This window comes from Odocoileus virginianus, chromosome 16 (assembly GCF_023699985.2).
Source record: "Odocoileus virginianus isolate 20LAN1187 ecotype Illinois chromosome 16, Ovbor_1.2, whole genome shotgun sequence".
NCBI lineage: Eukaryota > Metazoa > Chordata > Mammalia > Artiodactyla > Cervidae > Odocoileus > Odocoileus virginianus.
This window is the reverse complement of record NC_069689.1, coordinates 44,266,852-44,280,817: the sequence shown is the minus strand read 5'-3', so window position 1 is coordinate 44,280,817 and position 13,966 is coordinate 44,266,852. Positions and strand designations below refer to the sequence as shown.

Genomic DNA, 13,966 nt, shown 5'->3' with positions numbered 1-13,966 from the left:
CTGCATTTTATGCCAAACAGTGTTCTGCCTATATTTTCTTCCAAGAGTTTTGTAGTGTCTGAATTACCTTTAGGCCTTTAATCCATTTTGAGTTTATTTTTGTGTATGTTGTTAGGAAATGTTCTAGATTTCATCCTTTTACATGTAGCTGTCCACATTTTGCAGCACCACTTATTGAAGAGACTGTATCTTGTCCATTGTATGTACTTGTCTCTTTTGTCATAGATTAGGTTATCATAGGTGTGTTGGTTCATCTCTGGGCTTTCTGTCCTGTTCCATTGATCTGCATTTGTGTGTGTGTGTGCGTGCCTGCCAGCACGACACTGTCTTGATTTCTGTAGCTTTGTAGTATAATCTGAAGTCATGGAGCCTGATTCCACCAGCTCTGTTTTTCTTTCTCAGGATTGCTTTGACTGTTTGGAATCTTTTGTGTTTCGATACAAACTGTAAAATTTTTTGTTCTGGTTTAGAAAAATGACATTGGTAATTTGATAGGAATTGCACTGAATCTGGAGATTGCTTTGGATAGTATGACTATACTATCCAATATTTTCACAATATTGGTTCTTCCAATTATGAATATGGTTAATCTCTACAGCTGTTTGTGTTGTCTTTGATTTCTTTCATCAGTATCTTATAGTTTTCTGGGTACAGGTCTTTTGACTCCTCAGGTAGTTTTGTTGCTATGCAATTTATTATTTTAGTTGTAGTGGTAAACGAGATTGTTCCCTGAATTTTTCTTTCTGATCTTTAGTTGTTAGTATATAGGAATGCAAGAGATGTCCATGTATTGAATTTTGTGTCATTCAACTTTGCTGAACTCGTCAGTTGGCTCTAGTAGTTTATAGTGGCACCTTTAAGATTTTTTTTTTTTTTTTAGGATTTTCATTGTATAGTACCATGTCACCTGCAGACAGTGACAGTTTTACTTCTTCTTTTCTAACGTGGATTTCTTTTATTTCTTTTTCTTTGATTGTTGTGGCTAGGACATCCAAAACTGTTAAGTAATTGTGGTGAGTGGGCACTCTTGTATTTTTCCTCTCAAAGAGAAGACACTCTGAGTTTTTCACCATTGAGAATAGTGTTTGCTTTGGGCTTGTCATGGTGTTGTTCAGCTGTTAAGTCGTGTCCCAACTCTGTGGCCTTTTCTATGTTGAGATATGTTCCCTTTGTCCCCACATCTGGAGAGTTTTGTTTTTTTTAATTGTAAATGGGTATTGAATTTTGTCAAAAGCTTTTTCTGCATCTGTTGAGATGATCATATGGTTTTTATTCTTCAGTTTTTTAATAGGGTGCATTACATTGGTTGATTTGTATATATTAAAGAATCCTTGCATCCCTGGGATAAATACCACTTGATTGTGGTATATGATCCTTTTAAGGTGTTTGTTGGATGCAGTTTGCTAGTATTTTGTTGAGGGTTTTTTGTGTCTTTGTTTACCAGTGATATTGACCTGTAATTCTAATTTTGGTACCAGAGGATGGTGGCCTCATAGAATGAGCTTGGAGTGTTGCTCCCTCTGTAATTTTTTGGTTTTTTTGGAAGGATCTGAGAAAGATAGGTCTTTGCTCTTCTGTAAATTGATAGAATTCACCCATGAACTTCTGTTTGTTGGAAGATTTTAAATCATAGTTTCAACTTTATTATCTGTGACTTATCTGTTCATGTTTTCTATTTCTTTCAGGTTCAGTCTTGAAGATTGCATTTTTCTGAGAATTTGTACATTTCTTCCAAGTTGTCCATTTTATTGACATATAGTTTCTTGTAGTAGAACGTTTGTATTTCTGCAGTGTCAGTTGTAACTTCTTTTTCATTTCTAACTTTATTGATTTGGGTCCTCTCCTTTTTTTTTTCTTGTTGAGTCTGGCTAAGGGCTTATCAATTTTGTTTACCCTCTCAAAGCACCAACTGTTTCCTTCATTTCTATTTCATTTATTTCTGCTTTGATTTTATGATTTCTTTCCTTCTGCTAACTTCGGCTTTTGTTTTTCTCTCTCTCTAGTTGCTTTGGGTATAAGATTTGATTGTTCATTTGAGATTTTTCTTGTTTCCTGAGGTAGGATTTTATTGCTATAAACTTCTCTCTCAGAAGTGCTTTTGTGGCTTTCTACAGTACTCTTGCCTGGAAAATCCCATGGATGGAGTAGCCTGGGAGGCTGCAGTCCATGGGGTTGCAAAGAGTTGGAAACGACTGAGCAACTTCACTTCACAGGTTTTAGGTCATTGTGTTTTCATTGTCATTTGTTTCTAGATTATTTTTTTAATTTCCTCTTTGATTTCTTCATTGATCTCTTGGTTATTTAGTAGCATGTTGTCTAGCCTCCATGTGTTTGTATTTTTTTTTTAAGTTTTTTCCTGTAATTGATTTCTGATCTCATAGTGTTTTCAGAAAAGATGCTTGATATTATTTCATTTCTTAAATTTTCCAAGACTGATTTATGACCCAAGAGGTGATCTGTCATGGAGAACGTTCCATATGCATTTGAGAAGAAAGTGTATTTTGCTGCTTTGAAATGCAATATTCTCAGTGGAAGCAGGGCAAAGGCTAATAGAGTTTTGCCAAGAGAACACATTGGTCACAGCAAACACCCTCTTCCAACAATACAAGAGAAGACTCTACACGTGGATATCACCAGATGGTCAACACCAAAATCAGATTGATTATATTCTTTGCAGCCAAAGATGGAGAAGCTCTATACAGTCAGCAAAAACAAGACTGGGAGCTGATTGTGGCTCAGATCATGAACTCCTTATTGCCAAATTCAGACTTAAATTGAACAAAGTAGGGAAAATCACTAGACCATTCAGGTATGACCTAAATCAAATCCCTTATGATTATACAGTGGAAGTGAGAAACAGATTTAAGGGACTAGATCTGACAGACAAGAGAGCCTGATGAACTATGGACGGAGGTTCGTGACATTGTACAGAAGACCAGAATCAAGACCATCCCCATGGAAAAGAAATGCAAAAAGACAAAATGGTTGTCTGAGGAGGCCTTACAAATAGCTGTGAAATGAAGAGAAGCTAAAAGCAAAAGAGAAAAGATATTCCCATTTGAATGCAGAGTTCCAAAGAATAGCCATGAGAGATAAGAAAGCCTTCCTCAGCAATCAGTGTAAAGAAATAGAGGAAAACAACAGAATGGGAAAGACTAGAGATCTCTTCGAGAAAATTAGAGGTACCAAGGGAACATTTCACGCAAAGATGGGCTCAATAAAGGACAGAAATGGTATGGACCTAACAGAAGCAGAAGATATTAAGAAGAGGTGGCAAGAATACACAGAAGAACTGTACAAAAGAGATCTTCATGACCCAGATAATCACAATGGTGTGAACACTCACTGAGAGCCAGACATCCTGGAATGTGAAGTCAAGTGGGCCTTAGAAAGCATCACTATGAACAAAGCTAGTGGAGGTGATGGAATTCCAGTGGGGCTATTTCAAATCCTGAAAGATGATGCTGTTGAAAGTGCTGCACTTAATATGTCAGCAAATTTGGAAAACTCGGCAGTGGCCACAGGACTGGAAAAGGTCAGTTTTCGTTCCAGTCCCTAAGAAAGGCAATCCCAAAGAATGCTCAAACTACCACACCATTCCACTCATCTCACACACTAGTAAGGTAATGCTCAACATTCTCCAAGCTAAGCTTCAGCAATACGTGAACCGAGAACTTCCAGATGTTCAAGCTGGTTTTAGAAAAGGCAGAGGAACCAGAAAACAAATTGCCAACATCCGCTGGATCATCACAAAAGCAAGAGAGTTCCAGAAAAACATCTATTTCTGCTTTATTGACTACGCCAAAGCCTTTGACTGTGTGGATCACAATAAACTGTGGAAAATTCTGAAGGAGATGGGAATACCAGACCACCTGACCTGACTCTTGAGAAACCTGTATGCAGGTCAGGAAGCAACAGTTAGAACTGGACATGGAACAACAGACTGGTTCCAAATAGGAAAAGGAGTACGTCAAGGCTGTATATTGTCACCCTGCTTATTTAACTTGTATGCAGAGTACATCATGAGAAACGCTGGGCTGGAAGAAACACAAGGTGGAATCAAGATTGCTGGGAGAAATATCAATAACCTCAGATATGCAAATGACACTACCCTTATGGCAGAAAGTGAAGAGGAACTGAAAAGCCTCTTGATGAAAGTGAAAGAGGAGAATGAAAAAGTTGGTTTAAAGCTTAACATTCAGAAAACGAAGATCATGGTATCTGGTTCCATCACCTCATGGGAAATAGATGGGGAGACAGTGGAAACAGTGTCAGACTTTATTTTTTGGGGCTCCAAAATCACTGCAGATGGTGACTGCAGCCATGAAATTAAAAGATACTTACTCCTTGGAAGGAAAGTTATGACCAACCTAGATAGCATATTAAAAAGCAGAGACATTACTTTGCCAACAAAGGTCCGTCTATTCAAGGCTATGGTTTTTCCAGTGCTCATGTATGGATGTGAGAGTTGGACTGTGAAGAAAGCTGAGTGCTGAAAAATTGATACTTTTGAACTGTGGTTTTGGAGAAGACTCTTGAGAGTCCCTTGGACTGCAAGGAGATCCAACCAGTCCATCCTAAAGGAGATCAGTCCTGGGTGTACATTGGAAGGACTAATGCTGAAGCTGAAACTCCAATACTTTAGCCACCTCATGCCAAGAGTTGACTCATTGGAAAAGACCCTGATGCTGGGAGGGATTGGGGGCAGGAGGAGAAGAGGATGACAGAGAATGAGAAGATGGCTGGATGGCATCACCGACTTGATGGGCATGAGTTTGAGTAATCTCCGGGGGTTTGTGATGGACAGGGAGGACTGGCGTGCTGCGATTCATGTGGTTGCAAGGAGTCAGACACGACTGAGCGACTGAACTGAACTAACTGAACTTAAGTATCAGTTAAGTGTGTGTGGAATAATTGTCAGTTAAGGCTTGTATTTCCTTATTAATTTCCTGTCTGTATGATCTGTCCTTTGGTGTAAGTGGAGTGTTAACGTCCCCCATAGTTTTTGTGTTACAGTCAGTTTAACCTTTTATAGCTATTAGCATTTGTCTTTTGTATTGAGGTGGCTCCTATGTTGGATGCATAAATATTTACAGTTATCTCTTCTTGAATTTATCCCTTGATCATTATATACTATCCTTATGTGTCTCTTGTAATACTCTATTTAAAAAAAGTCTATTTTGTCTAATATGAGTATTGCTACTTTAGCACATTTTTTTATTACCGTTTGTATAGGTTATCTGTTTCCATCCCCTCACTTTCAGTTTGTATGTGTCCCTAGGTCTGAAGTGGGTCTCTTGTAGACAGCATGCATATAAGGTCTTGTTTTTGTATCCATTCAGCCAGTCTGTGTCTTTTGGTTGAATCAATGCATTATATTTAAGGTAAGTATAAATATGTGTGTTCCTATTACTATTTTCTAAATGTTTTGGGTTTGTTTTGGTAGGTCTTTTTCTACCCTTGTGTTTCTTTCTTAGAGTAGTTCCTTTTACATTTGTTGTAAATCTGGTTTGGTGGTAATGAGTTCTCTTAGCATTTTCTTGTCTGTAAACTTTCTTCACTTAATTCATTATTTCTTGATTTCTGCATTGAATTTGAATGAGATCCTTGCTGGATAGAATAATATTGGTGGTAGCTTTTTCATTTTCATTAGTTTAAATGTATCCTTCCACTCCCTTATGGCCTGCAGAGTTTCCATTGAAAAATCAGCTAATAACCTTATGGGAATTCCCTTGTATGTTATTTGTTGCTTTTCTGTTGCTGCTTTCAGTTTTTTGTTTTTTTTTTTTTTTTCTTTGTATGTTGTTCTTGTTAGTTTGATTAATAGGTGTCTTGGTGTGTTTCTCCTTGGGTTATCCTGTATGGGACTCTGAGCTTCCTGGATTTAGGTGACATTTTCCTTTCCCATATTTGGGAAATTTTTGAGTATAGTCTCTTCAAATATTTTCTCAGACTGTTTCTCTTTCTCTCTAATGTTGGTGCATTTAATGTTGTCCCAGAGGTCTGGGAGAATATCCTCATTTCTGTTCATTCTTTTTTCTTTATTCTGCTCCATGGCAGTTATCGCTGCCATTCTGTCTTTCAGCTCCCTTATCTATTCTTCTGCCTCATTTATTCTGCTGTTGGTTCCTTCCAGTGTTTTTCATGTCATTTATTTTGTTGTTCATCATTGGTTGGTTGGTCTTTAATTCTTCTAAGTCCTTGTTAAAGATTAATTGTATCTTTTCAATCCATGCATCCATTCTGCTTTTGAGATCTTTGATCATCTTTATTCTCTTTACACTTAATTCTTTTTTGGGTAGGTTGGCTAATTTCTCTTAATTTATTTGATCTTGTGTGTTTTTACTTTGCTCCTTCCTCTGCAACATACTTCTCTGTTGTCTCATTTTGTCTAACTTACTGGTTCTGTGGTCTGTCCTTTTCACAGGGGCTTCAGGGCCATAGTTCCTCCTGCTTCTGTTGTTCTGCTCCCTGGTCATTGAGGTTTGTCCAGGGGCTTGTGGAGGCTTCCTTGTGAAAGGGACTGGTGGATGGAGCTGTGTCTCTCCCCTCTGATGAACAGAGCTGTGTCATGTTGTGTGTTTTGGGGTGTCTCTGAGTTTAGTACAACTTGAAGCAGCCTTCCTGCTAATGGATGGGGCTTTGTTCCTGTCTTTCTAGTTGTTTGGCATGAGGTGTCCAGCACGGTCACCTGTAGGCAGTTGGGTAGAGACATGTCTTGGAGTCGAGATGGATACCTATGGGAGAGCTCATGCTGATTAATATTTTATGTACCTGGGAATTCTCTGGCAGTCCACTATCCTGGGCCTGGTGCTCCCACTCTGGAGGTCCAGGCCCAACCCCTGACATGGAAGTTAAGAACCCACAAGCCATACAGCTCAGCCAGAGAAAAAAGAAAATAAAGGAAGAGAACACAGACAAGGAAAACCCAAGACTAATAACAAACCAAACAGAAATAAATAAGAACAACACTAAAAAAGAAAACAGACCAAACCCAACACAAATGATTAAAAAAAAAAAAGAAACAAGGAAACAGACAAAAAATAAAAAGCCCCCAACAAACAAACTTAAAAATGAGGCTAGTCAATATATACTAAACTAACAAAGAATAAAAAATAACACAAAACCAGAAAGTAAGCTAAAAGTGAAGAAAACAGCAAACACAGATAATAAAAGAGAAAAAAAGTAAAGCACAAAATGAGAAAAAATTAGAAATATAAAAGAAAAAATATACTAGAAGAAATAATAAAAACAACAGCCGAACAAACAATAATGAATAATAGCAATTAGAATCTTTCCTGGGGCTTCTGCTATCAGTGTATCTGCTCCAACAGTGAACCACAGTCTACCCTGGTGGCCATCCAATAACTCTGTGTAGGTCTCTGGACCTGGTATGGGCACTCACTGTGATCTTGTTTAATTCTCATATATACTTGTTCCCAAACTTACTGCCACCAAAGTTAGACTGGTCTTAGTTGTGGGAACACTCATTGTTATCTATTCAGATATTTCGCAGAGGCAGGATATAGCAAGTAGTATCACAAGGATTTAATCTGCAGCTTGTGTAGCTGCGTGGAGAGGTTTCCTTTCCTTTTATTAATCTTGTGGTCTTTGGGGCTTAGCTTTGGTTTTGGCCCCACTTCTGCGTGTTCACCACTGTCAGGCATCTGATCCCTGTCCATGCAAGAGAGGACAAAAGCAGTGGCTAATTAGGGCTGACTCACTTATGCCGGGAGAGGTATAGCGACCATCACTGGTTTGTGTGTGACAGACTGGGGTGCATTTGCTCTGCTGGGAGTCCTTCCCAGTGCCCATGGAGGCAGGGGCTGGGATTGTGGAGTCAGTGGTGGTCCTGCCCCTTGTGCATCACTGAGCAAGAGTGCATGGTTTCCTGGGCAGACCATGTTTCCTCCAGTGGCGCTCCTGGCCATGGGACGCCTCAGTCCTGTTCCTCCAGTTGTATCTGTATAGCCAACTATTGCCCTTCCCTGGATTCACTCCAGCACTCACACTTTAGCACTCAGCCCCACCAGCATTGATGGAGTCCCATCTCAGGCAGGGGCACCAGGGCTGACACTAGAGGCGGCTTTGCCCTGGGCGGCTCTCATGATACTGGTGTCTGTGTGGGCGAAGGAGGCTTTGGCTTGAGGGGTGGGTAAGCCTGGCCAGCTGGGTGACCCTCCCAGTGCCTTAGGAGGCAGAACCCCATGGGTGAAGAACAGGATTGCAATGATGGCCCACCCCTTGTGCACCACTCAGTACCAGTGTGTTGCTTCTGTGGTATCCTGGGCTGCTTCTCCTGGTTGTGGAACTCCTTACTTCTGTCCTTTCTGGCTGTCTTTTCACAGCAGGCAACTGAACTCCCTGGGTCTGCACTCTGAACCCTGCTTTCCAGCCCCCAGCACCACTGCCGCTCCCCTGGCACCCTTCTCCTCTGCGGCAGTAGGAGACAAATGACTCAGGCTGTGGTGTGGCACAGACCGTGCAAGCAGTTCTTGCTTTGTCCTGCCTTCCACAGACCATTGCTGTGTTCCCCTTTGATCCTCCAAAGTTTTTTTTTTTGTCCCAGCTGGTTTCCCCACCATGAGGGGGTTTTCCTGAGTTCAGGAACTTCTCACCTTCAGCTTCCCACAAGTGGTGCTGGTCCCTTTTCTGAATGCTCTTTTTTTTTTTTTTTTTTTTTCTTTCTTTCTTTTCATCCTACCCAGTAGTGAGGGGATTTTTCTTGTCCTTTTAGGTGTATGAAGTCTTCTAATGTTCAGCACGTACTCTGTGAGAACTGTTCCATTTGTAGATGTATTCATGATGTACCATGAAGAGAGACGTATTCTCTGTTCTTCTATTCTGCCATCTTAACTCCTTACCCTGGAGATACTTTTAACTCTTATGCGTTGAGGAAGGTAGTACTAGTATCTGGTGGGTAGAGATCAGGAAGTTGTGCTACTAAATATGGTTCAATACACAGAATTTCCAGTCCTGCCCTGCAACAAAGAATTAATTATTTTGTCTTCAATGTCAGTAGTGTTGCAGTTGAGATACTCTGGATTAAGGAAATGAGTAAGTGCATTGATGTTCTTGCAAGCCAGGGTTTTATATATGGAAGAAGGGAAGTACATATATGGCATAGGAATGCAGAGGTCTTTTTGAGAGTTGGAGGTATTAGTATGAATATATATTTACATTTTTTTTTTAACAGATTTCCTAGAAGTAGCTTAGAAGAATGGCAGTGCAGTAATAGTGCAGACACCTGGCACCATCTAGATCCTGATTTCTAACTACCATTCCCCAGTAAAAGCAACCAGATTCACTTAGATAGATGAGTTACTCTAGGGATAGCTCAGGAAGGTACCAGAAGATGCTAGAACATCCTGTTGATCCAGAAATTAAGAAAATGCCCTAAGACTATATAAATAAGTCACAGGACCCAGCTTGAAGGGGGAGGGTCTCACTGGTCAAATTGAGCATATTTTTGATCATCAAAATTAGTCATGAGGGTAATGGATTTTAACCCACTGAATAAAAGAGGAACATATAAATCCATACTGATAATAAATAAATAAATAATGTAGAGCAGAGAGGCAGACTGTTCTTTACGGTTGATAAATGTGGAGGGTGTCGTGGAATCCTAAGACTGTCATTTTATCATTGTCATGGTACAGATTGGTTCAGGTAAGAATCATCAAAGGGTTCTCAATCCAGGGAATAAGTTTGATAGGAATAGAATATTTATATAGTTTTATCTTCCCACAGATTGCTTGTTATGTGCAAGAGGGAACTAGGTCTATACAGCAGAGAAATTGAATAATGCTTTGATCAGGTGATCAAAATAAATATCAGTAATTGAGTAGATAGACATCAAATGCCTTTGCATATGATGACCCTAAGAAGGATGCAAAACCACTTATGTAGTGTTTTGGCTGGGAATTTAAATGTGAGGAAACATAAGACAGATATAAATTGTGGAATATTCTATAGAATAACTGGATCATATTCTTCAAAATGTCAGTGTCATGACAGGCAAAGGCCAAGAAACCTTAGATTAAAGGAAACTGAAAAGATGGACAGCCAAATATGACATGTGAACCTGTAAAAATGTTGTACTGAAGAATGGGAAATAAACCTCTAAAGAACATTATTGGGATAATTGACAAAAATGGAATATGGCCTGTACTTTAAAGTATTGTATAAATGATATATTTTCTGAATTTGATAGCTGTACTTTGTTTATATAAGAAAATATTCTTTATTCCATGAGGGGAGAGGAAGAGAGAGAAACTATGAGAAAATGTTAAAAGTTTAAAAATAAAATTTCTCTTAAGTGGTTGCAGACATTAGTATACCTGCTGAAGACACTGTTTTTACTTTAAGGCACATGTGAATTTTAAACTGTGCAAGAGTAGTATAGTAGGTCAAGGAAGATCTATATCCCAAAGTGTGGGCAAGCAGAAGAAGACAGCAGCTGCAGCTTAAAGGACTGTGGTGTCCCTGGTGTGGCCATTACAGATGGAAGAGGAGAAGAGGAGGGGAGGAACTGGGAGTAGTGGTGAGGTTTCAGGATCTAGCTGGGATTCGTAGTCGTTGGTTTTTTCTTGTTTCCCACAGTGCTCCTTTGCCAACAGTGAGATGAGGGTTTCTCTGGTAAGGCTGGGCTAGTAGCTAGACTGTTGACATGGGATTTCTGAACCCAGGGTTCCTTCCTGGTCAAGGCTGGTACTTGGCTCCTGAAACTAGCTTCTGTGGGAAAGCAGATGGTGGGTTTTAGCATCTGATTCTACAGCAGCAGAATATAACTGTAAATGTGCAGTTATGGAGTCTCATAGACTTGGATTGAGTCTTGGCTCTACTTTGAGAAGATTGTATGTGAATCTCATTGAGAAGATAATATATGAATGAGTAAAAAAAACAACTGCTGTGTTAAAGTAGAAAAGTTCTGACTGTTGGAACTGAGATTTTGGAGGGCTCACTCTTATCCTTGGATACCAGTCTCTTTGCTGAAGAGGGTAGGGTTTATAATACAAGATGATTTCTAGGGAAACGTGAAAATTACAGTACTCTACTCTTTTTTAAGCAGCTTGATTAAGGTTTGGTGAAAAATAAGGTTTAAATTAAAACAGGTCCTGTAGTAGTATGTCCTCAGCACTCTTTCTTCCTCTTCTGTTCATTAATTATTTATAGGAAAAGTAAGAAATCAAGTGAGAGTATCTACTGAGAGCCTAAGGAGAAAATTTCAAGCTATATATACGTAAATATATATGTGTGTGTATACACACCCTATGTAAAATTAGACACTACATTACTATATATTGTAACATGTTACTAGTATATATTTCATGTTTATATGCTTTTGATAAGGTATAACCTTAGATACCAATTTGACATTCAATTATTGAAAATTATTAATACCTACTTTTTTTCATCTATTCTCTTGATTTCTGTTGTATATGTAGTAAAAGTATAAATACGTTTCAGGGGTGTAAATACGTCAAATAGCAGACACAGTAAATTGCTCATTTCTAACCATAAATTTTATATATAACATGTTATATACCATGCTTAGAGATATATTTGTCAGTAGTAATAATAAGTCATTTCCCTCAAATATTTGCAAATATATAGTATTCTAGCCTTGTGTGATACATACAGCATATATAATTTCAACTTTTTGGTTATAAAAAGTTACTTTTACTTAGAAATTGTCATGTACCAAAGGTTGCATAGCTAGTTTAGTGACATTGTTTGGGTCTAGGATCCGCGTTTTCTCACTTCACTTGTAATAGACCTTCTCAGTCAAATAATGCCTCGAAATTCCAAGCAAGTTGTGAAGAAAGAACAACTGGAAATTGTACAAAATGCTAAAGTAGAAGGAACATTTCAGTAATGTTTAAAGTTCATGCTTGCTATCTTTCAGGCTTTTAATTTTCTTTTACTTTTAAAAGTGGCCGTTAGTTTTTGTTGTAATTTTTTATCACAATAATGTTTATTTTAGAAAAAATGAAAATAATCTTTAAAAAGTGTCAACACGTTATTTATTAGTTTCCTTAACATGAGTATACAGTGCCTCTTTTATACCATACCTACAGAATTTAAAAGAAATTATACTAGAATTATATATTTTCTGCCCACAACAATATATTGTGGACATTTGCTGTAAAATGTTCAACATTTTAAAATGGCTGTGGTATTTTATTATATAAACAGGTCATTCCTATATACTTGCATATATCTTCCCTCCACGTTTTCACTACTTTGGTTGCATTGGGATGAACATCCATATATGTATATATTTTTTGTCTTGGTCTTACCTATTTCCTTAGGATAAATTCTTAAAAGTAGAATGGTTTTTTTTCAAGGGAAACTGACAGTCTGATTTCTTTTTGAAATTTTTTTTTTTAATGTTGGCCAACTTGTTTAAAGCCTTATGTCTTGAGGATAGTTTTGGACTGTTCATTTGCAACAATAATAATAAATGTTCCTTGGGGCTTTCACTCTCCCTGTTCATTTTATATTTTATCCTTAGATGAACACATTGTTTCCTGTATGACTCCCCAAAGTGTATTTTTTGCTCTAAGGTCTGAGACTTATATCTAGATTCCTTTTTGACATTTTCAATGTGTGATACATGAATGTCTCAAGTTTATTATATCCAAAATTGAATTTTTATGTTCCCTTCTTTTAACAGAGTAATGAGTCATTAGAGATTTCTCTTGATAAGATACCTGTTTGTTTATTAAAAACGTTCAGTTGTTGATTGTACATAGTTACTTTTATTACAAAGTTTATTTTAGTAACTTCTGGAAAATAAATGATTTACCAGAATCACCAAAATGGGATATTATGATGAAGTCAAAAGTTGGTATCAAGAAAGGCCAGGTTTAAAAAGTAAAGATTACCTTCTGTTTCAAGTCCACACTCTTAAAATATTTATTTACTTAAGCAACAAATTTCTTTAAAATAGTAAATTGATTTTAAAAGACTGTGTAGCGCCAGATTGCATGATATCTCTTAAATTAGGATAGCAGAGCCCATATTGGGAATTTTTAAAAAATCTTTTTAAAAAAAAATTACTGAGGTTTATTTGATTTACAGTATTATAAAATTTTCCTCTGTACAGTGCACTGATTCACAGTTTTTAAAGATTATATTCCAGGTTACCTATAGGGAATCTTTTTAAGAATGCAGTTCCTGATTTTACCAAAAGTTACTTAGGCTGGCATAAATCCTTTTGGAGGATTTGGCCTCACGCCAAACTACAGGGAGGTAGCACAGCCCCACCCATCAACAGAAAATTGGATTAAAGATTTACTGAGCATGGCCCTGCCCACCAGAGCAAGACCCAGTTTTCCCCACAGCCAGTCGCTCCCATCAGGAAGTTTACACACGCCTCTTATCCTCATCCATCAGAGGGCAGACAAAATGAAAACAATAATCACAGAAAACTAACCAAATTGATCACATGGATCACAGCTTTGCGTAACTCAGTGAAAAATAAGCCATACTGTGTAGGGTCACCGAAGATGGTGGGGTCATTCTGAAGAGTTCTAACCACATGTGGTGCACTGGAGGATGGAATGGCAACAACTTCAGCATTCTTGGCTTGAGAACCACATGAGCAGTATAAAAAGCCAAAAAGATACAATGATATTGAATGATGAACCCTCCGGGTCTGTGAAAGTGAAGTTGCTCGGGTCTGTGAAAGTGAAGTTGCTCAGTCGTGTCTGACTCTTTGCGACCCCGTGGACTGTAGCCCACCAGGCTCCTCCGTCCGTGGGATTTTTCAGGCAGGAATACTGGAATGGGTTGCCATTTCCTTCTCCCGAGTCAGTAGGTGTCCAATATACTACTGGAGAAGAGTGGAGAAGTAGCTCCAGAAGGAATGAAGAGGCTGAGCCAAAGCAAAAACAGTGCCCAGTTGTGGATGTGACTGGTGGAGGAAGTAAAATCCAGTGCTCTAAAGAACAGTATTGCA

The 13,966-nt window shown here is 38.4% G+C and overlaps 1 protein-coding gene across 14 annotated transcripts in view; it reads left to right on the top strand.

The window, feature by feature from the left end:
- MEF2A (myocyte enhancer factor 2A) overlaps window positions 1–13,966 on the top strand; it is a 190,530-nt gene that overhangs the window by 69,629 nt on the left and 106,935 nt on the right. The window lies entirely within an intron of this gene.